This window comes from Chiloscyllium plagiosum, chromosome 22, assembly GCF_004010195.1.
Source record: "Chiloscyllium plagiosum isolate BGI_BamShark_2017 chromosome 22, ASM401019v2, whole genome shotgun sequence".
Lineage (NCBI taxonomy): Eukaryota > Metazoa > Chordata > Chondrichthyes > Orectolobiformes > Hemiscylliidae > Chiloscyllium > Chiloscyllium plagiosum.
Window position 1 is genome coordinate 21503679 of NC_057731.1, and position 24078 is coordinate 21527756.

A 24078-nucleotide genomic window follows, 5' to 3' on the forward strand; every position below is an offset into this window, starting at 1 on the left:
ATAATGGTTAGCACTGCTGCCTTACAGTGCCAGGGATCCAGGTTCGATTCCAGCCTCAGGTGACTGTGTGGAGCTTACACATTCGTGTCCAGGAATATGTAGGCTAGATGGGTTAGCCTTGGTAAATGTGGTATGTGTGTGTCTGGGTGGGATCCTCTTTGGAGGGTCAGTGAAGGCTTGATGGGCCAAATAGCCTCTATCTGCACTTCAGGGATTTTATAAGCATGTTGCAGTAAATGGGGGGAGACACTTACTCCTATGCATTTGCATCTCAGTTAGTTAATCTTGCCTCATTTGTACACAATTTGGTTATTCTTCCAGGCTCTGGTGAGAAGTTAGATGGACCAATTCCTGACTTGAGAATTTGCATGGTTACCTGGTAGATGAAGATCACCATTTACTTTCCCAGCCTCCATGTTTAATTTATGCTAACAAGATGTCATGGTTTGCTCTATGGCAGTGACTTCTCTACCCATCATCCACAAAGTGAGCAACAGCAAGACACCAGCCTCACTCATCAAGATCCATCTTGGACTTACTCAGAAGACACCTGAACTTTACTACTGCATTCTGGAGCTCACTGGCACAATATATTGCAATAATCTTGTCAGGTCTTCTCAGTGCACACGGAGGCAAGCACCATCTTATGCAGTTACACATTGCAGGACTCTTAGCTTCCTTTATCACTCATTCACTTTGCGGTTACTTGGACACTCAGCATATCTGCCTTTCCTTTTAGCATCTTGCGCTTCATTCAGAATGTATAAGCTAACAGCATCTCCGACTCATCTCGCTTCTCAAGACAGACAGAAAGCGAGACAGATTGTCATGATAACCAACGTGGTGTATCAATGTCGTACCCTCAACATGTGCAAGCAGCTTATGCAGCAAACATACAGCATGTGCTTCAACCTAATGACCATGTTTCAAAGCCTAAGGGAGTAGTCCTCAATCAGGTTTATACAGCTTGTGGTCAAAATTAGTCAAGGCTATTATCCAGTCTCAGTTCAGGGGATTGGCCTTGGTCAGTTTGATGCTTCAATCAAAGTCTGGGATTCGTGCCCTTATAATCCTGGCATTATGTTATTGTCAATCCCGTAGATCCAGATCAGTCCAGATCAGTAAAGGTAAGTCAGTAGGGAGCTACAGAGACATCAGTCCATGGGCTAGGCCATGCCAAGTCACAAGTCAGTCTTTGGTGAGGGAGGCATGGTCAGTACTGTGGCTTTGGTCAGTAAACTTCAAGGCAAGGGTATTAAGGAGCAGTCTATACTGTGTTGGGAAAAGTGGGAAATTGCAAGTGTATGAGGGCTATTACACTGGGACACAGGGAGATAATGACTGTGAAGGGTGAGAAATTCCAAATACAAAGGATAGGAGTGCATGGGGTACTGCGGGAGTGTTTTCACGAGTCAGCATTCCTATGGCTTCAATGGGGGACAGTGGATAGTGATAGTAGGAGTTGAAATGCAGTAGGCAGGGGTTGAGTAGGAAAATAGGGCTAATTCATTATCAAATAAAAGGGGTTGGGCAGGAACACGGGGATCCTAAAAGGGGTTGACAGAGAATGCAATGGAAAATATTACATGTGTTTGAGCGTGTGTGAGGTGGGAAACAAGTTTAAAGCAGAATCTGGAATTCATTCTCGGGAGAGTGCGATCTGGAAAGCACATCATGTTCCAGCAAACCTCATCTGCAAACTAAAGATGAAAAATAGCTGTCAATGCATTCATTGTAGCTGAAATAAGTTACCTTTTGTCTGTGGGGGTGGGATGGACATGTTTATGTTAGGGGGCAGATTTTTCACCTTAATGGAGCATTAGACATTACGCATTCTGAAGTAAGTGTGTGCTGTCTGATAAGACACATTGGTGGAATGAAGCTTTGCCTCTGGAGAAGTGTGTTCTGATGAATAATCATGTATTCAAATGTACAAAATTGTCATGAACGTGAGGCAGGGGTGGAGGGATGATCTATTACAGAGCTTTCTCACTCATTTCAGCCTCAGTGATCTCTGCAGTAAAGTGCTAAATTTTGGCTGCGCTAATAAACAAAAATGTTGATGGATTTCTGAAATCTGCTGCAATCCAGCTTGCTTCTCATGGATGAGCAGTACCTCACAGATATAACTCCCACCCTACTTGGGACGAAGGAAGAAGCTGCTTAATTCTGACCTGGTAGCCATGTAACCAGAACCAGCAGTTAAATGTACAGTCAAATGCATGTGATGAATTAAAATGAATATATATTTTTATCGATATGAAAGTGCATTTCCAATGCAGTCTCACCCATACCATGGATGTATCCTTAGAGCATTTATTTCTCATTGCTCTCACACTTCCTCTTGGTGCAGTATGGGTGGATGCAGCCTGCTCTGCAGATGACCTGATAGCTTTGTGTGGACAACCCAGGAGGGATTTGTGTCGAGAAAGCCAGATATGCCAAGAGTATCCTGCCCAGAACCAGGGTTTCCTTCCTCAGCTGCAACTTCTATGGGATCACAGGTCGGGCGAAGGAGGAAGAGATTGGGTACATTTGGAGTATACTGAAAGGAGACTGCAGAGAGGCTTGTGTGAAGGATTACTCCTTTGTATGAGGTATCCTCTGACATCACTCTGTCTCCCGGAGAGGAAGGCGAACCTGGAATGAGGCTGAGGTGCCCCTTGCCCTGTTGCCTTGATGTTGATGCTTAGCACCAATAACTGAAGTGATGGAGTGCTAATCTAAGTGCATTTTCAGCAGCCACTGAGTGTTCTGCTGGACCTGATTTTCCATAGCACCCACCAAGAATATAGTACACAATACCAGTTTACAGTGGGTCTCTGATAAACTTGCCTACTGTGCCTGATGTCTTTTTTCTGCATTTAGACAAAGTTAGTGACGCCTATCACGTTGGGGATGACCCATTGTCTGCTCTTGGCAGCCTCCCGAGTGCGAGTGACTTTTATTTCCTCAATAGTCTGTGCAGATGTGGCTCACCAGATTGTGCGCTCGATCACTGGGGTGACAGTCTCTGAGCTGGTGGAAGGTGCAGGAGAAAGACATGGCTGTGCATCTTCTGAGGGAATCTGTATCGTCTTCCTCAGAACTGGAAGAGGAGCTGATGAGGTGTGGCGTTGCCCTCTGGATCAGAGGGCATGTGGGTGCTGCTTGTGTCTGCACAAGAGAAGAGAGTATATTAAGAATATGTTTAGAGTGATGATAATTGCACAGCAGCACCGTGAAGCTTACTTGGTTATCTTGACATGGAGGGATCGGCATTCCAACATGAATGGTTTCAATTCTCTCCAACCAGTGCAAACACTTTCACCCAACAGGGAGTGAGGATATCAACATCAACATGAATGAGGCCACAAATAAGTGAAATGAATGTCAGTGGAATGATGTAAGTGGCAGTGCAGCAGCAAGAAACTTGGTGAAGAGTCCCTAGTGAGGGCGTAAGAAGAGCAGGGGACAGGAAGGGTGAACAGGTGCGGAGGAATGAGATGGGTGAGAGTTCAAGTGCAGATACTGCAAGCAAACGTGAGAGTGCTAAACAATTAGATTTGGTTGGAGATGTCTCTAGCAGCAGAGTTACGGTGAGTCTGACAGAATATGTTAGCAATTAGCCTTGCAGAGGGCAGGAGCTCACAGAGACCTCCATTCCACATTGTTATGTGTTTCTTTCCAGCACTGACCCTGTTGGCTACCTCTGTCCAGCTGGTAGTGTCTGATGCCATGGCCTTCTTTGGTGGTCTGGAAAAAAGAGGACAACCTTTCTCTCCATTACCAGGCCCTGCTGGTGAATCATAGTGCCAGCTTCCCTTTTCGGGCTACTTCCTCACTCATAATGGTCAAGCTTTGGTGTTCGAAGTGCTGTGGATCCAGGGATTGATTATGAGAGAGTTGTGAAAGGTCCTCACAGTGATGAGCATCTCTAGCTCTGTGAACTCTCAATTGAACAGGAAAGGAGTGTGAAGCCCTGAAGCATAATAAATGATGTGAGTATTGGAAAACTGCAGGATAAAAGATGCCTTAGGCCATGGCAGGAAATGCTCTGATAAATTCCTCGCAAATGAGACTCAAAAATGAAAAACGTTCAGTTCATAGTCTGTGTAATAATGTCTACCTCACCAATCAGACTTGTACCTGATTACTATCATGCATTAAGAGAATCTCTTCGCACTGGAGTACCTCATGGTTTTCTTCCACTATTTTAGAACAAAGAGACCTGTAGATCCAGTCAGGAAAGAAGTAGTTGGCAACTTTCTATTCTGTTGGTAGAGGTTGGCCTTACACACGCCTACAATAGAACTGAGCAAGGTTTAGTTTGTTGAAGAATTCCTGGGCCTGGATTTGAACCTCTGACTCACTAAGGGGCAAGGTAAGGTGGGTTGTGGTTTACTGTTCATTAAGTCTGGGTAATACAAAGATGAGGATACTCCTGTAACACGAAGAGACTACAGCAGATGTCTGATATTACAAAGAAGTTCAAGCCTGGTTGAAAGGGATGGGGAACAAATCAATAATGAAACTGGCTGGATAAGATACGAGAGTGAACAAAATTCTGGACTGGGAGGAGGGTTCAATTGATATAAGTGAGGGGATGAGGTTGATCCTAGGGGAGGGATGGAACTTGGTGAAGGAGTTGGGGGAAGGAGGTCAATCAGATGGAGAGGGGAGTGATCCCAGCAGGATTATGGTTCTGCTGATCCATTCCAGTCCTGAGGTGTGCAGGAGAGGTTGGTGGGGGGAGTTTGAAATCTTCAAAGTGGGGATGCAGACCTGAGGACCCCAGCCATCCACATTGAAAGTCCCAACAACAGGATAACATGATAAATAGACTCATCATCATTTTAAGGGAGTCAACCTATCTCCTGAGAGCATTAGGTCAGCCCCCTCCACCCAATGAATGGGGAATCATTTTTCCAACTCTGAACCCATCACCTGACTGAAGCTGCTAAATTTCGTGTTTGGTGTTGGCTAGTAGCGAGGGGAGAAGAAAGTTTTAATATTATTCAGTGGAATAGGGATCTGTTATTAGTCTATAAACAGCATACTTAGTGCATTCACCTCTAATTCCTGGAATTGTTCTTTACACTTGTTCATCCATCTGTTTTCAGTAAACATGGTAACTTGAGGCAAGCAACATAAAATAAGTTTGTGCATTGTAACAAAATCCCAAAAGTTTCTAAGGCACATGCCTTAGGATAAGGGTCAGCCACCCTTACCATGTTTTGGTCTGCATGTGACTGTAGTCGCAAATTATGCAACTGATACTTATTTCCTTCTGAAATAGTCTAGAAAGCCATCTTGTTGTAAATAAGTGCCATGAAATGACCATCACAGAAACATCATTATCACAAGAATCATATCAGTTTGATGAGAAGGTCAATCAGCACCTCAGGGTAAGTGGAAATGAAACATAAATGTGACGGATTTATTTTAGGGGATTGTGCATACCAAGGGTGCTCAGATCATTGTTATTTATTGAACAGGATCCAGGATCAGAACCGAGTGCACAGCAAGACAAACACAGTCATGTTTCGCAGGTTGAAATAAAGTTAGAAGGTTACCAAAAAATGGGTCCCTGGTTGGGCGCATGCTGAAATGCACACTGACAAAACAACATTTATGATGAATTATTGCACAAGAGGGTCCATCGAGAGTAAACAATTGTGCATACCCAAAGCCCCAACAGAAACTGAGAATGAAACATCAGCAATTCACACTTCATGGAGCAAACTAACTCAAACTCATTAAAAACAAACCGATAGCCTTTGGCACGGCTAGGAACTCTTGAGCCCTGCTGCTTCTCCTGTTTCTAGGTCCCTTATTTCCTGATCTCATCTCCATTCTCCCACCTTTAAACATGGTTCAGAATAGGGAAAAAGAGTCAATACCCCCTCCCCCACCCCCCACCCCACTCAAGTGCTCTTCTTGAGATTTTCAGGGGTAACTTTCTAATTTTCAGGGACTATATTTTCATTAACACTAACTATTCAGTGATGCAGCTACATAAAAATAATAATATCTTCTGTATTTGTGTTGACACGTGAGGGGCTGGACTCACACAGAAGCAGAATTAGAAAATTCCATCGATATTCTTTATAATTAACAACTCACCATTAAACTTAAAGCCACAACACAAAATAAAAGTGTTCATTTCTTACATTACATAGTATTTAAAATTCACACAATTAATGGGCATAACATAGCAGCAATTTCTTCCCCCAAGATAACAGACACACTTATAGAAAAAATAACCCAAAATATCCCTCACCTAGATTGGCAAGATGACAGCTCATGCACTTTCCACAGCATATACATAAAACTGGAATATTTTAAAAGGGCAGTTTCACTTTTCACTTTATCTCAGAATTAAATCTATCAATTGACAGTGATCATTACAGTAGCGTTCATTATAATGCCACACTCTCCCACCTCTAAATATAGTAATTTTTGAACATAGGTAACCTTAAGCTAGAAATTCCACACTCGTTTGCAAGGAATTAACTACCTTGGTGATTTCCAGTTTTCCTGACTCCTGGTTAGTTGAATATTCCATTGTTAAAATGTTTAAAACTAATTATTATCTTTTGTACATTCCTTCTCTTTAGATCCCCACTTTACAGCATCCCTTCTCTGCCTAGACTTGCAACCTTCTTTTTACAAACTCTCTCTGCCTCTCCCTTGCAGCCTCCTTCTTCCTCCTCCTGCAACTTCTTTCATCTGCCCCACCCCTACAGCTTCTCCTTTTACTGACCCTCAACAGCTTCCACTTTTCTTCCTGAATCATACAGCCTCCCACTCTCTCTTCCCTTCTGCCCCCCAGGATCTGTTTTCATTCCCTGCTGCTCATCCCTGCAGCCTTCCTTATCTTTCTCCCTTCTTCCCTAACCCTGACAGGCTGCATCTCTCTATCTCTCCCAAAAAATCCACAGTTTCCTCTCTTTCTCTATTTCTGCCCCAACCCTGCAGCTGAACTCTTTATCTGTCACCCCCAATCCCCTTAGCCTCCCACTTTAACTCCACACATATCTTTTTAGATTAGATTAGATTCCCTACAATGTGGAAACAGGCCCTTCGGCCCAACAAGTCCACACCGACCCTCCAAAGAGTAACCCACCCAGACCCATTCCCCTACTCCCTACTAATTCACCTATCACTATGAGCAATTTAGCATGGCCAATTCACCTGACCTGCACATCTTTGGAGTGTGGGAGGAAACCGGAACACCCAGATGAAACCCACGCTGACATGGGGAGAATGTGCAAACTCCACACAGAGAGTCGCCCGAGGCTGGAATTGAACCCGGGTCCCTAGCACTATGAGGCAGTAGTGCTAACCACTGAGCCACTGTGCCATCCTGTAAATCAGGGGACAAACCATTCTCTGTCGCATATATGTGTTGTCTTCTTGCTACTACTTTAACCACAGGATTGTTCTGTTCTCTGCTTGCTTCTGATAGGTTTACTGCTGAACCTATCAGGATCAAGTATGGGAAATATCCAGCTTGTGATTGGAGGAGTAGCTCCTCAGAAATTCGGACTTTACAACGCCAGTGACGTTTGAATTTTCTGGGTGAATTTGCCCTCTGCTTGTGTTTGAGTACTGCTACTTTTCCAATGAATATAGGACCACTACAGCATTTATACTCAACCCTCCTGAGCCTGGATGTGCATTAGTTTTCCAATAGGGCATAGGTAAATTTAGCAACATCTCAAATAATTTTTAAATTTTAACTTTTTCTTACAATTTTCCAAACATTAGCTTAGTTGTTTTAGCACAGGCAAATTGGCCACTGAAACACTGTCACACACAAAAAAATGATTCTAGTGGAAATTTTCATTTATTTTTCAACTAATAGCTCTGGAAAACATAATGTTGGGTTTGGAGGTTAGTGGTTTGTAGATGTAACAGCTTAAATGTAGAATCATAGAAAATTTACAATGAGAAAGAAGGTATCCAGCCCATTTTGTCTGTGTCAATTGGTGAAAAGCAATCTTGTCCTACTTTCCAACAGGAGAAAGTGAGGACTGCAGATGCTGGATATCAGAGCTGAAAATGTGTTGCTGGAAAAGCGCAGCAGGTCAGGCAGCATCCAAGGAACAGGAGAATCGACGTTTCGGGCATAAGCCCTTCTTCAGGATTCCTGAAGAAGGGCTTATGCCCGAAACGTCGATTCTCCTGTTCCTTGGATGCTGCCTGACCTGCTGCGCTTTTCCAGCAACACATTTTCAGCTACTTTCCAGCACTAAATCCACAGTCATGCAAGTCATGGCTCACATAGTGAAAATATATTTTGAGTGGATCCCTGTTACTAACTGACCATAATGGGGTTATCTGAACCAATACTGACTTTTGAGGTGGGTTGACTAATGTATATTTTAAAGTGTGATATGTGTAGCAATCCAGAGACGCTAGACTTTTAATTATAACTGTACATACATTTATTTCTTCATTAGATCTAGGTGGCCTGGCCGACAATCTATCATGGAGCTTCTCTCAAAGGTATTCCATCACTGGCCAGTAGACAACACATATATGCAACAGAGAATGGCTTGTCCCCTGATTTATAGCCCACTCTGGATCAGAAATGATGTGAGATGTTTTTATAGTATGACAAGTCATTTCAGTCTGTAAACTGTCATATATATTTACAAGTGTGCAATTCATTTCAAATCATTTCACAGCAAGTGTAAAATAGCTTTTCTGTGGAGTATATTGCTCTACAGTACTTTTGACAGTGACAGTTATATGAATCAGTCAGCAGCAAATTGCCTTTTCCTTCTTTGGCTAAATTCTCCAGCACCGAAGAGATACACACACAATGGTATCATTGTTAATGAATAGCAACTCCAGTTTTGAGTGAAAACACTTCTTCAGTACATGAATTTGAATAGTCTGTTTGGTAGTTACTCACGTTATTGTTTAAATTAAAGATAGAGCTCCCAGAAATTAAATGTGGTGTATAAATATGAAGTAAATCAAATAAATCAGAAAGGTAGCAGATTGGTCTGTTAATCCATGCTAACCCACTCAATATTGGAAGGACCCTAGAATAGATGACATTATCCTTTAAGGACAGTTAAAAATCAGGCAGACTGTCTGCTCCGAATTACTAGCCAGTGTGTCTGCTTTGTTTTTAAAAGCAATGATTAGAATCAGCTCTCCAAATCATTTGTAATCATTGATGCTTAAGCTCACACATGAAGAATGTGCACAGGTGAGATATTAATAGACTACTGTAGAATCACATTTCAACTCTATCAGATAAAAAGGGAGATAAATGGTTTGAAAAGAAAGAGAAGACAGAGAAGAATGGTACAAATACCAGTAATTTCTCTGGCTGTAACATAACACTTACGAAAATACAACTGCTGGTAATACTCTTCGGATCGCAGGCAGATCACCGCTCAGTTAACTGATCATTATTAAAGTTACATTAGACTCATTTTCACTGATTCAAGTCATTTTTCACAGTGATGAGGCATTAAGAGTTCTGAAAGAGTTAATTACAGAAATAAATGTCACTAGTTGTGGTGTTGCCAGTGAATTCACCAATTGTAGTATTCGTTGGGCAAGTTTTTGATGCCCATGACGTTGAGTTAGTGAACATAGGCAATCTGCTGACCTCATAACGGGTGAAAGAAAAAACAAACTTGCATTCAGAAGGAGAGGGTGGTTCAAACATAAGCAATTTTCACCAACTGTAAAATTACACCAATTAAAATAGTGCTGCTGGAAATTAATCGAGATTGATTGCTATGATTGGTTCACAACTCCATTACAATTGTATCAGGCAACTACTTGGATGGCACAAAATAAATTAATGGATATTGATCCTTTTGCATTAAGTTATTCTTATATTCCTAGATTTCTGAACCGTTTACATTCTTGTCAATTCCCAAACTGACTTATGAAGAGAGTTTGACTAGGTTGTGATTGTTTTCACTGGAGTTCAGATAAATGAAATAATACTTATAAAATATTTTACTCATAGATACTTATAAAATTCTAACAGACAAGACAGGGTAAATGCCCGCAGAATGTTCCCGATGGTGGGTGTGTCCAGAATCAGGTGTCTCAGTCTTAGGATTTGGGATGGACCATTTAGAATGGAGATGAGGAGACATTTCTTCACCCAAAGAGTGGTGAGCCTGTGGAACTTATTATCACAGGTAGTAGTTGATGCCAAAACATTGAATGTATTCAAGAGACAGCTAGATATAGCACTTAGGGTGAATGGAATCAAAGGTTATGGGGAGAAATCAGGATTAGGCTATTGAATTGGATGATCAGCCATGATGGTGATGAATGGCAGAGCAAGCCTGAAAGGTCAAATGGCCTTCTCCTGCTACTATCTTCTATGTTTTTATGATCAGCTTATATTTCTTCAGTGGTGCTGATTGAAGGCTAAATGTTTAGGGATACTAGAAGAAAACCCCTGCCCTTCTTTAAATAATACCTTGGCTCGTTTATGCCACCTGAATGTAAAAACAAGATTCATCTAAAACATGGCACCTCCAAAAGTGCATCACTCACAGTTAGGGGATGAAAAACCCTAGTTAAAATTAGTAGTAATTGGAAATAAAAATATTGATTTTACTGGATTTCCATTTGAAATATGTGTCATTTGCTAGTTTTGCTGGTTTTCCCTTGTTTCAACATAGATTATATCGTCTAGTCCTGATGTAAGTGCTAAACTAACAACCTCCAACTCACATGCAAAAAAAGCCACCTCTGGACCAAGGCTAATAATTGAAGGAAACTACGAAGTAAAGAAAGAAGGTTCTTGCATAGTTGGTAAGTAGTATGTGGAATGATAGGCTCTGAAGAGGAAATAAAATGGCACAGTTTAAATAAGTCTAATATGTAATGTAGTCGAGGCTCATATTTTTAGTCAGATTACCTTAGCAAAGTGCTCTAGGATCCTTGCTTCCCTTGCATTAGTTTCCAGAATAATATTAGCAAAAGTTTGCTGTCAGGTTATCTTCCCAGAAATTTCATCTACTATGAAGCACTGTAAAACACAGAAAAGCTAAAAATGCACAAGGAAATAAGTGAAGAAATGCATTGATACAGAACAAAAGTGGAACCCTTCCTAAAATTTTACAATGATTTAACAATCAACCACCAATAAAATGTATTGTGACACAACATTCTTCACGACTGACCCATTTCCAAATTTCTTCCCATCCTTGCCTACCTCCCCATCCTTACCTACCTCCCCATCCTTACCTACCTCCCCATCTTTACCTACCTTCCCGTTTTTACCTACCTTCCCACCTTTACCCACTTTCCCATCCTTACCTACCTCCCCATCCTTACCTACCTTCACATCCTTACCTACCTCCCTCCTCAGATGCTGCCTGAACTGCTGTGCTTTTCCAGCACCATTAATCCAGAATCTGGTTTCCAGCATCTGCAGTCATTGTTTATACCTACCTCCCTATCCTTACCTACCTTCCCACCTTTACCTACATACAACCAAGGAACAAGTCCTAGCCACTTATCCCTTCTGGCCTGCTCCATCATCCAATTCAGGGTTGGTCTGACTTTACCTAAACTCTACATTCCTGCATATCCCCAATAATCTTCCATCCCCTTGGTTGTCAAGAATCTATCTACCTCTGCCTTAAAAATAATTAAAGATTCTGCATTCATTCAAATTTTGAGGAAGGGAATTCCAGAGAATTCCTCAAAAAGTAAAAAAGAAATTCTCATCTCAGTTTTAAATAAGTGACCCCTTTTTTTATAACCCTTAGTTCTAGATTCTCCCACAAGCGGAATCAACCTTTCAACATACACCCAGTCAAGTCCCCTCGGGATCTTTTATTTTAAATTAAGTCACCTCTGACTTTTCTAAACTCCAGTGGATACAGGCCTAATCTATCTAACCTTTTCTCTTCAGGCAATCTGCTCATTCAAGGTATTAGTCTATTAAATCTTCTCTAAACTGCTTCAAATGCACTAACAACTTACCATAAGTACAGTGATTTAACACAGTACTCCAGATGTGTTCTCACCAATGCCTTGGAAACTGAAACATAACCTCCATACTCTTGCATTCAATTCTTCTCTCAATAAAGCATAATAATTCTATGAACTTTTATGATTACTTCCCTTACATGCACACTAGTCTTCTGTGATTCATGTACCAGGACACCCAGATCTCTCTACATCTTGGATCTCTGATGACTCAATGGTTAGATAATAATTTTTTAAATAATTCTTTCCACCAATAAGGACTGTTTCACATTTTCCTACATTGTACTTCATTGCCAGATCTTTGTCCACTGACTTAACTTATCCATATCCCATTGCGTGCTCTGTATGTCCTCTTCACAACTTATTTTAGATTAGATTACTTACATTGTGGAAACAGGCCCTTCGACCCAACAAGTCCACACTGACCTGCCGACGCGACCCACCCAGACCCATTTCCCTACATTTGCCCCTTCTCCTAACAATCCGGGCAATTTAGCATGGCCAATTCACCTAACCTGCACGGTTTTTTTTGGGACTGTGGGAGGAAACCGGAGCACCCGGAGGAAACCCACGCAGACACGGGGAGAATGTGCAAACTCCACACATACAGTCGCCTGAAGCGGGAATTGAACCCGGGTCTCTGGCCACTGTGAGGCAGCAGTGTTAACCACTGTGCCACCATGCCTCCCACTTGGTCATTTTCTGACCTATCTTTATGTCATCAGCAAATTTAGCTAACAAATCTTCGATCCCTTCATCCAAATCATTTATATCAATTGTAAAGAGGTGTGGCCCCCGCACTAACTGCTGTGGTACACCATTCATGACTTCTTGCCAGCCTAAAAAGTCCATTTATTCCTGCTCCCTGTTTTCTATTAACTAGTCAAACCTCTAACCATATCAATAGGTTACCATCTACACCACTAGTTTTTATTTTCCACAATTACATTTGATGTGGCACTTTATCAAATGCCTTCTGGAATCTAAGTATGCCTTCTCAAAATCTATCTTTTTATCATACTCTAATTTTTCCCTCTTTATTAATCTTTTAGTAATTCTTTGCTGCTTTTGATATTCTGTCCAACCTTCTGATTTGATCTTTACAGAATTGCATGTCTTTTATTTGAGTTTGATACTAACTTATTGGAATTCTTTGAAGAAGTAACTTGTGCCGTAGATGAAGGAGAACCTGTGAAGCAAATTTGTTGATTGACTGTGAACAAGTTGTTTATAGCAACAAACTGATGTCTCAAGCAAGATAAGGTCATAATTTGTCATTGTACCCTGACATCTTTGGTGCAGCCTCTCTGATTGAATAAACAGGGTTTGCTGCTGATCTTTGACTCTGATAAAGTCTTTATTCCAATTGACTATTGTGGAACAAGTGTTATTTCCTCATGCCCAGAAAATCCTTATAACAAACAGGCTTGTTTTGGTGTTGGTCAGGGCAGTTCAGGTCAAATATACATCATTTTGAGCATCATTCATAATGCTATTGCCTACACGTTGTTAGCTACACTGACTCAGCAACCATGACACACAGAGATGGTTAACATGGCAATGAGTCGATGTGAAAGAAGTACCTAACTTTCCACAACCTGTACATAATCAATCCACATGAATGACTTATGCATTGGATTATGTTATCATAAAGTAAACAATTTAATTTGAACTTTATCTAACCGTTGAGTCGTCAGAGATCCAAGATGTAGAAAGATCTGGGTGCCCTGGTACATGAATCACAGAAGGCTAGTGTGCATGTAAGGGAAGTAATCATAAAAGTTCATGGAATTATAATGCTTTATTGAGAGGAGAATTGGAATCCTAGGAGAAGCCAAACAGAGACACACACAAGTGTTCCTAGAAGCATGGCATTCCAACCGGAACTCTAGCAACAAACACATCAAGTTAGATCCCATCTACCATCCCCTGAGAAAACAACCGGAAATAACATCACCACAGGAAATGACAACACTGCAGGAAATGGCATCACCAACTCAAAGTAACCCAAACATCTATATAGAAGGCAGGAATTAGTAGCAGAGCTTTGCCCGGAGGCCCACAAGGGTAATGAAATCTTTGGAAATGAATCTTCCAGCTCAGCGAGCAAACCTACATCCAGAACTATATCAATTTTCAAGATGAAGATGTATAAGGTTATGAAGGAAACAGCAATATTGAAAGGATATGGGAATGAGTGGATTAGAATTATTTGTTCATCTAAAGGTATATTGGGAAGTCAATGCTTGGGGGTCAAATGATCTGTCTCTATGCTTTAATATGCAATATACTATATCCTTTTATTGTCACTTGTACTCCATTGTACAAGTACAGTGAAAAACGTTTACAATGTCTGTCGTCTTATGGTGACATCTTAGGTAATCTACTACTTTTACAAATATCACTGTAAAGAGAGAAATATAATTGACAAATATTTATATGATGTCTGCTTGAGATACTTGGCTCATTTCCACAAAGGCAGAGAAACCTAGAAAAATATATTTAATGGAGTGTTTAAAATGATAAATGGTTTTCACTGAAATGAACAAGAGGGACCTCTCCCTCTGGTCAAGGCATCAGTGATGATGGCTCATCGATTCATACTGAATGAAGAGGCATAATTATGAAAAACGTCTTTATGCAGAATGTTTAGAATATGAAATATTCTGCATTGAGAGTAATTGAGTGCAAGAGGATGTTTAAATGAAATCTAAATAAACAGTTTAAGTAGAAGTTATGTGAAAGGACCAGAGCAGTGGGAGTATTTCTCAATTGCTTCATTGGAGACAAAAATGGAGCAAAAGCTTCCTCCTAGGTGTTAATTTACAGTTATTTTCCAATTTTGCAAGATTATCGATTTGTATCCCTCTGACAGTATTGGAATTCTGTGTTAGATGGGGTACTGATTTTTCACTGTGCAAGCAGCTGAATTAACATCAGCCAATAAAATCATTAATTCAAAGTATCTTATCTTTGGTCATGTGGCATGTTCAGTCATTTCTCTAATTAAATTGGGGCCAGTAATTCCTCTAAGGCATTTCTTTAATTAGCTCCACACCTCTGTGCAAAATACATGAAAATAGAACAGACCAATTGCAAAGGGATGCTTAACTGTTTTCAACTGGTTAATTTTTAAAGGTGTCCTGATGGTGACCCTCAGTTTTTGATAGAACATTTTGAATGTTTCATACAGATTACAGATTTTGTTAATGGCTCCATAAACAGTAAACTTATATAAAATCAAAATTCTTCAAAATGAAAGAATGAGAAAGACAAGTATGAAGTAGGTAACCATACACATTTGAATGGTGACTAAATTAATGCACTGGATGATCCTGCAGAACTTAATTTTACCCCAAAACCAACAATAAAATGTTATTTGTGTTCTATTATTCAATTACTCACCTAAAAATTGGAATATGAGGCAGATTCTTTTTAATGGAATGTTATTTTGTTTGCCAATGAATTAAAATTAAACTGTGGTTACAGTACAATTATATTATGGTTGTCACCAATTGTATGTGGGGCACATTCGTCTATAGATCTCAAGTGCCTGATCATACAATATAACCCTGATAACATGGTTCAACATTTCCACAAAAAGCCCTTATAAAAATAAGCTGCTGATCACGGTGGCATAGTGGTTAGCACTGCTACCTCACAGCACCAGAGACCTGGGTTCAATTCCAACCTCAGGCATCTGTCTGTGTGGAGATTGCACATTCTCCCCATTCTGCGTGGGTTTCCTCCCACAATCCAAAGATGTGCAGGTTAGGTGAATTGGCCATGCTTAAATGCCAGTAGTGTTAGGTGAATGGGTCTGGGTGGGTTGCTCTTCAGAGGGACGGTGTGGACTTGTTGGGCCGAAGGGACTGTTTCCACACTGTAAGTAATCTAATCTAATAGGTTCAAGTATCATTTTACTTGAATAAAGGAGACAAACAATTCACCCTTTTGTCTACCTTGATTCTTGCTTTATAAGTACTCAATTAGAGCTTTGTAATTGTTTTTGAGGGCTCCTTCCTTCAGAGAATCTGTGAATATCCCTTCATAGCTAACTGTTGCAAATAAACAGAGCACCTACTTCAATGAAGGGTTTGAAATATTCTAATCTTTCGACAGTCAGTCAAGGCCTCTTGTATTACAGTGGAAGTCTCATAGAGTCATACAGAATAGAAACAGATCATTCTGTCTAACCAGTCCATGCAGGTCATATTCTGAAATTAAACTAGTCCCACCTGTGCTTGGCCTGTATCCCTCCAAAAAATTCTCATTCACGAACTTATCCAAATGGTTTGAATGTTGTAAACTGTATCCGCATCCACCACTTCCTCTGGACGTTCATGTCACACAAAACCAGTCTCTATGTAAAAAGATCGCCCCTAAAATCTTTTTTAAAAACCTTGCTCCTCTCACTTTAAAAGTATCCTACCTAGTATTGAAAACCCCCACCTAGATCAAAAGGCCTTGGGTTCAAGTCCCATCTGCTCCAGCCATGTCGTAACAGTTTGATTAGAAAATAACCTTCATGTTCAGTATTCTTTTTATGATTAGGTAGATGTTGAAAGCTGTTTTAATCTTGAAGATTATTAGATGGGTGACACTATCACATATGTTGAAAAGCAAACTTTATTTGATATCTGACATAGACCAATCTGCATTAACTTAACTGGACACTGCACTGCAGTTTGATCTCTCATAATAGATTGTTTATACAATGTCAAGTTTCTGTTATCTAACATGGATCACTTCTTGGTATCTGAAAGTAAGTTAATCTGAAAACGACATAATAGTTTACGATACAAAATTGTCCATATTTCAATGGCATAATTATACAGTGAAACAATTGTGGGAAAAATTTCTCTCATGTAGAAATGACAGATTAAGCCAAGGAAAATAATGCTATTTCTCTTCAAATCCATAGACAAAGGGAATATGTAATTAATTGAATAGCATCTCCCATCATCTTCATTTATGTATTTTGATTTATCCAATAATTGAAAAGAATGAGGTCTTACATGCCAGGAAAGGAGCATAAGCATTGACAAGTGACTTCAAATGCGGTAATGCTAACAGCTTTATAAATAGAAAATAGCTCAGCTCAACAAAATATGCGAAGAAGGAGGAAAACCGGTCAAGACAACCATATTTTGCTTACTTGTCCAATATTTTTATTCTTTCATGGATTGTGGACATCATTGGCAAGGACAGCATTTGTTACTCATTTCTAACTGGTCTTGAAAAGTTGGTGTTGAGCCACGTGTGAACCACTGTAGTCCATTCAGTGTTGTAAACACACAGTGGCATTAAGATGGGAGTTCCAGGGTTTTGATTCAGTGACAGTAACGGAGGACCATAATACCATAAGACATAGGAGCAGAATTTGACTATTCAGCCCATTGAATTTGCTCCATCATTCAAGCAAGGCTGATATGTTTCTCAAACCTATTCTCCTGCCTTCTCTCTCTAACCCTTGATTCCCCTTACCAATCAAGAACCTTTACTGGATATTTGTCTTAATTACATACAATGACTTGGCCTCCACAGTCATCTGCGGCAATGAGTTCCATTGATTAACCACTCTTGGGCGACACAGTGGCTCAGTGGTTAGCACTGATGCCTCACAGATCCAGGTACCTGGGTTCGTTTCCAGCTTCGGACGGCTGTCTGTGTGGAGTTTGCACCTTCTCCCTGTGTCTGCGTGGGTTTCCTCTGGTGCTCCGATTTCCTTCCAGAATCCAAAGATGTGCAGGTCAGGTAAATTGGCCATGCTAAATTGCCCATAGTGTTCAAAGATATGTAGGTTAAGTGTATTAGTTAGGGGTAAATGTAGAGTAATGGCGAATGGGTTTGGTGGGATACTCTTCAGAGGGTCGGTGTGGACTTGTTGGACTGAAGGGCCTATTCCCACACTGTTGGGATTCTATGACATTTTATGATTGTATGGCTAAAGAAATTCCTCATCATTTCAGTTGTAAAGGGTCGTACCTTCACTTGGAGACAGTGCGCTCTGGTCCGAGTCTGTCCTACTGGTGGAAACATCTTCTCCACATCCACTTTATCCAGGCATCTCAGTATTATGTAAGTTTAAAGAGATCCACCTCATTCTTCTAAACTCCTTTGAGTACCGACCCAGGATTCTCTACCACTATTCAAATGGCAAGCCCTTCATCCCTGGGATCATTCTTTTAAACTTGGTCTGGATTCCTCCCAATGCCAGCACATCCTTCCTTAGATATGGAGTCCAAAACTCCTCACAGTATTCCAAACGTGGTCCGACCAGAGCCTTTTACAGCTTCAGCAGACCATCTCTGCTCTTGTATTCTAGCCCTCTTGAGCTAAATGCTAACATTGGATTTGCTTTCCTAACTGTTTAGAAAATAGTCTACGCCTACCAAAGTGCATAAACTCACATTTCCCTACATTATATTCCATCTGTCACGTATTTGCCCACTTTCCTAGACTGTTCAAGTCCTTCTGCAGCCTCCCTGTATCCTCAACACCACCCGTCCCTTCACCTATCTTATTGTCATCTACAAACATAGAAACAATGCCTCAGTTCCTTCATCCAGATTGTTAATATATACCGTGAATATTGTGGTCCCAACACTGACCCTCTCGAACTCCAGTAGTTACCAGTTGCCATTTGGAAGAAAGCCCCTTTATCCTTGATCTCGGCCTTCTGCCAGCCAGCCAGCCAATCCTCTATCCATGCCAATACTGTGCTCCTAACATCATGGGGCCTTATCTGATTTAGCGGCCATGATATAGTCAACTTGTACACACATACACAGACACACACACCTAGTGCCCTTGTCCTTCTGGATAGTAGAGGTTGAGAGTTTGAAAGATGCTTTCGAATTAGCCTTGGTGAGTTACTGCAGTGCATCCTGTAGATGGTATGCTGCCATTGTATGTCAATACTTCCCTGGATGGTGTGGAGTTTCTTCAGTGTTATTGCAGCTGCATGCATCTATGCAAATGGAGAGTATTCCATCACCTACTGACTGTTAGCAAAGGATATCAAGGATCTGGGGAAAAGGCATGTGAGACAAGGTCAAAGATTCGTCATGATCGCATTAAATTCTGGAACAGGCTTGAGGATGTATTCTCACAGCTATGCTCCTCAGATATGAATCACATATAAAGAGATCTTTCCCACATTACTCACAGTAACTTCAGGAAGAAAACTCAGTCCAAGTCTTTGCCTTTAAGTATTTTGTATTGACTCCAATTGAAAAGGGTAAGGCTGAATGTTTGTCCACTCTGCCCCAAAGGAAGAGCAAAGACTGAGATTTTCATAAATCCAAATTAAGACTTAAGAAACTCTGGCTGCTGAAGAAATTAGATAAAATGATAATTGTCTGTAATTCACATCTCTTTTAAACCAATTTTGTTTCTTCTGTTCTCCGAATGTTGGTTGACATGGAAACTCCAGCAAGAGGAAACACAGGTGAACAACTGGGTTAGCTTGTAAGGCTAGGTAGATGCCCCATGTTCTACTCTATCATCCCTAGGTTTAACAGGTTACAGTAGCACTCTACTATGCCACAGCACCATCTGGTGCCAGGAAATTTCTACGTTAATAGAGAATATTTTAACTGTTCAAGCAGATGACAAAGTGACATCTGACTCTTCATCATGATATCTCCAACCTGGATTCAGGGATGTTTGCTTTAAAACTGACAATAATATTTAAAGGAGATCATTCATAAGTCTCACTTCAACACATGAAAACTTTAAATTTTACAACTAATGTCTGTAAATTTCTGATGAATGTGAATTTATAAACCCAGGTTCATTCATACTAATATTCAGGATGGTTTGCTGGGGAATGGATAAGGCTGTAAAGTTTGAGTAGCAAATTAAACTTACTGAGGTTATTAGACATTAATACTTGGCAATTTCTGCCAGCAGATAAAGGAGGCCAGTGAATGTACTTTTCTGAGTTTCTGAAACTTTTAATTTATTACTGCACAACAGTAAAATAATCCTCTATTCAGTTTTATTGCAGCTTCTGGTACTGTTCCCTTTTAATGCCACCAAGGGAAAGGCTGATGTAAACGTACTCAGGCTCTAAATCCCTGTAGGTCTCAAATTCATTGGAGCTATTGTTTTTAATGATTTAATGTTACATCCTACAAAGACAAGTCTGCTTACTGAAGGCAAAATTCTGCAATAATGTACCTTTGAGATACAATCTGTTGTATTCCATCACTTTAGGTTCAAATGCAGTTTGTGATCTTGTAAGTTGCATATTTCTCAACAGATTGTGACTCCATTCTCTGACAATTGCAGCTGTTTTTGTACTTTTCAATGGCTGTTTAAATTTCCAGGCCCTGTGCAGAAAATACCATTGGAACCAGATTTAAGATGATGGATGGCAATCCAATTTATGAAGAACATTTCTCATTGTACATGCATAGTACAGCTTGATCAAAGACTGTTATTTGTAAAGTGCAAAATTCCATTGGCACAAATGCACCACATTGTTCATTGAGCATTGCACCAAGTTTATTGACTAAAACTGCAGTTACTTAAATGAGCAACCATGACCAATAAATGAACTAACAACTATTTTATTAAAGGAAAAGTCGTTGGGCCGAAGGACCTGTTTGCATACTGTAGGGAATCTAATGTAATCTAGAATGAGGGAGAAGGACAATAAGTTGTAATTTTTAAAAAGGGGCAGCATGGTGGCTCAGGCATTAGCACTGATGCCTCACAGCACCAGGGACCTGGGTTTGCTGGCAGGTGGGACTAGATTGGGTTGGAATATCTGGTTGGCATGGATGAGTTGGACTGGAAGGTCTGTTTACATGCTGTACATCTATGATTCCTGCATCAGGCAACTGTCTGTGTGGAGTTTGCACATTCTCCCTGTGTGTCTGTGTGGGTTTCCTCTGGGTGCTCTGGTTTCCTCCCACAATCCAAAGATGTGCAGGTTAGATGGATTGGCCATGCTAAATTACCCATAGTGTTAGGTGCATTAGGCAGGGGTAAATGTAGAGTAGGGGAATGGATCTGGGTGGGTTACTCTTTGGACGGTAGGTGTGGATTGGCCAAAGGGCCTGTTTCCATACAGTAGGGAATCTAATCTAAAAGTCTTGCCCAGTTGTAAGAAGTGAAACATGTGGATTGAGAGAGCTTTACAAAGCATCAAAATGATAAGAGCTACAACAAATGATTTTTACAAGCAAAGAGAAAAAGAGTGATAATGGGGACTATGGACCTAGCAAAAGCAGATTAATGATAAATAAAGGAAATTACTTTGTAGCCATGTTTAAAGTCAAAAATGAGGCCAAACTACCAATGAACACTAAAAAGTTAAGGAAAAAAATTAAACAAATTTAGTAAAAAGATTGTAATTAATTTAGTTTAGATGTTCAGACAAATTTGTGGAACCTGATGTAATCCCAAGTAGTAAAAATAAATAAGATGGTTCTTATCATTTTTAAAATGCCTCCAAATTCATCAATTGTGCCTCTGGCTCAGAAAACTGTAAATGTTAAAATGCAAACTCAGCTGGATTTTATGTGCCTCTAACAGGCATGGTTACTGTGGGGAGGTGTCTGTATATAATAGGTCAGGAAGTAAGGCCGACCCCCTCTTGAGCTGATCCCCACAATATAATGGATGGATAGGTGCCAAAATTAGCTGCCCATTTGCCATATTGAAATAAATAATTTAAGGTCAGCTTGGCTTATTAGTAATCATATTGATCTGATAATACGCAGTGCGAGCCAAACACAATGGGCTGTTTTATTACTGCCTAGCTGTAAAAGGAAGTAAGGGAGTGGGGAACACTGAATGTGGTGAGAAAGATTGCCTTGCATGCATTGGGGCCACTACTATCAAGATATCACCCCACCCATCCTTCTGTTACCTGCCCTCCAAAACACAGCCTCCCACCAAGGTCTCCCTGCTCCCCACGCTCCTTGTTTCCTCGCTGCCTTAAAACGCAGGAATTTGCCTTTCTAGGAAGCCATTGTCTCTTCTTTCTGCTCATTCCTGCAGTACCAGCAGGGGTCACCTCTCAGCTGTACTGGAGCAGCCAACCAATCAGATTAGTGGGCACCTCCCAAGGGTGAATCTCCCTCTGTGAGGGAAGTCCTGCTTGTTTAAGCCTATAACTTCAAGAGAGTTTATTTTGGAGATTGCATTAAGTTTCACCCAATCTGATTTATTTCAAAATATATACTTTAATCATAAAATTTGTGACAAAAAATACATTGCAAAACATTTTAGTTTAAACATTAAAGAATTTTCAATAAAATTCAGCTTCAAATCCAATACATGTTCTACACTTAGATGCCTCAATATATTTGATTTAATGCTTACAATTCACATATCAGGAACACTGTCTGAGGGCAAACATTTCAAATTGAAAAGAATAGAAGGAACAAACCTTTCTCCTTGCACCATGTCCCACACTGAGGTGCCTCAATACTATTTTAATACTCTTGATAAATATAAGTTATACTCTTGATAGATATAAGTTATTTGTAAAATGTACAGCCCAAGATATGGTTCTACAATTTCCACTCCCTTGGTATTTTCTAATCAATCTATTCTGAGATGTCAGTACACACCCCTGGAGCAGGTCAGACTTGAACCAGGCCTTCTGGTTCAGAGGTAGGGGCATTACCATTGCACTAAAAGAGCCACTTCTACCTCCTTGGTATACTATGGCTGACAGGCTTCAGCAAGTGACCTTGGACCTATTGTGCCTGTGTGGTGGTGCTCCAAGCTTCACTGCACCACCCAGCATATAGTCTTGGACTTTGAAATGTGCCCATTTTCAAAATTCAGTCAAAGTCAACTCTTTGCAGTGCAAGATCAGAAGCTTTGCATTGTAAGACTAAAGAGTATCTTTCACTGAGTTTGTAGTCCTCCAGCTGGAGTTGATGTTTGTCTCGATGTATACCCCTAGGAACATCCTGTAGAATAGAGTCCGGTGTAAAGCAGCTGCTTGGAATGAGCCTTGATCAAAAACCGCTGTATTTCTCTCCAGTCCTTCTTTGCAAGGAGGTGGCAACAGTCTCCTCTCCACCACAGTCAGCATGATGGCAACATGTGGCCGGGTGAGATTTTGGTCATGTAGAAAATATCTGATGGGAAGGTTAGAATTAGTCAAGTTATGTCTTGGTGCTTGTTAGTACAATCAAGTGATCAGACATTCTGCTTTGACAGACCTTGACAGTCTGCTCAAGAAATAGTTAAATAGGATCTGCCATCTCCTTTTCACATAGTGCTTCAAGCATGTCACATGCTGACCATTAGCAGAAAGTGAGGACTGCAGATGCTGGAGATCAGAGTCAAAGAGTATGCATGATGGTTTTGTGGTCAAAGGTGTTTTCCTGCACAAACCTCTCCAAGGGGGAGAGGTTGTATGGCAGATCTAACTACCTGGAGCATTTAGTGGCAATTTGACCAGACTCATGCTTTGTCTAATCAGACGGTACCACACTAACTTGGGTATTGATAAGGTGGGACATGTTAGAATCTCTTTGACTGCAGACCACTCATCTTCTCATAGTCTTAGTAATAATATCTAACAAGATGAGAAGTTACTTGTACCTAGTTGCTATATGTAATAAACTACATCTTGTTACAACAACAGAATCTTCTTGTTAAAACTTAGCAGCAGTCAAACCTTTGTCACTGTAAACCATTCGCTCCCTTAGATCCATTCAGGAAAAAAAAGAGGATAAATGCTAACATTCTTCCACCCACAAACAGCATATTGTGATTAGTTGTGAACAAATTTGTTTGACACCACAACATATAATGGTTAAAAAGAAATCCATGGACTCAGAAGCGAGTTTACAGTTTAAAGACTTTGTTGCTTTAAAAACTACTGCCATAGTCAACAATTGCAAACACTTGATCAAAGAATCAGCAAGAATTTGTGGAAAGACCAATAACAGAGAAACAGCAGTTGGAACTAAAACCTTTACAACAGACCTGGAAAGGAAAAGCCGTGTGGATAGAAAAGTTTCTGCACTAGTCCTATCTGACAGTAAAAGATGCCACTGGGGTGCAAGGATGTGTAGGAGCATCCCCAGCTTGAGGTTAGGTTAGGAATGAAATGTATCAGAGCTC

At 40.5% G+C, this 24078-nt stretch overlaps 1 protein-coding gene across 13 annotated transcripts in view; it reads right to left on the bottom strand.

Moving 5' to 3' along the window:
- The window catches only part of jakmip3 (Janus kinase and microtubule interacting protein 3), a 379633-nt gene that overhangs the window by 21662 nt on the left and 333893 nt on the right, over positions 1–24078 (bottom strand). Inside the window, exon 24 of one of the 13 annotated variants that reach the window (XM_043712568.1) lies at positions 22286–23084. The exons of the other annotated variants lie outside the window; for them this stretch is intronic. The gene's annotated coding sequence lies outside the window, so the exon portion shown is untranslated. Of the gene's footprint in view, positions 1–22285; positions 23085–24078 lie in introns of those variants that run through there. 13 annotated transcript variants of the gene reach the window in all.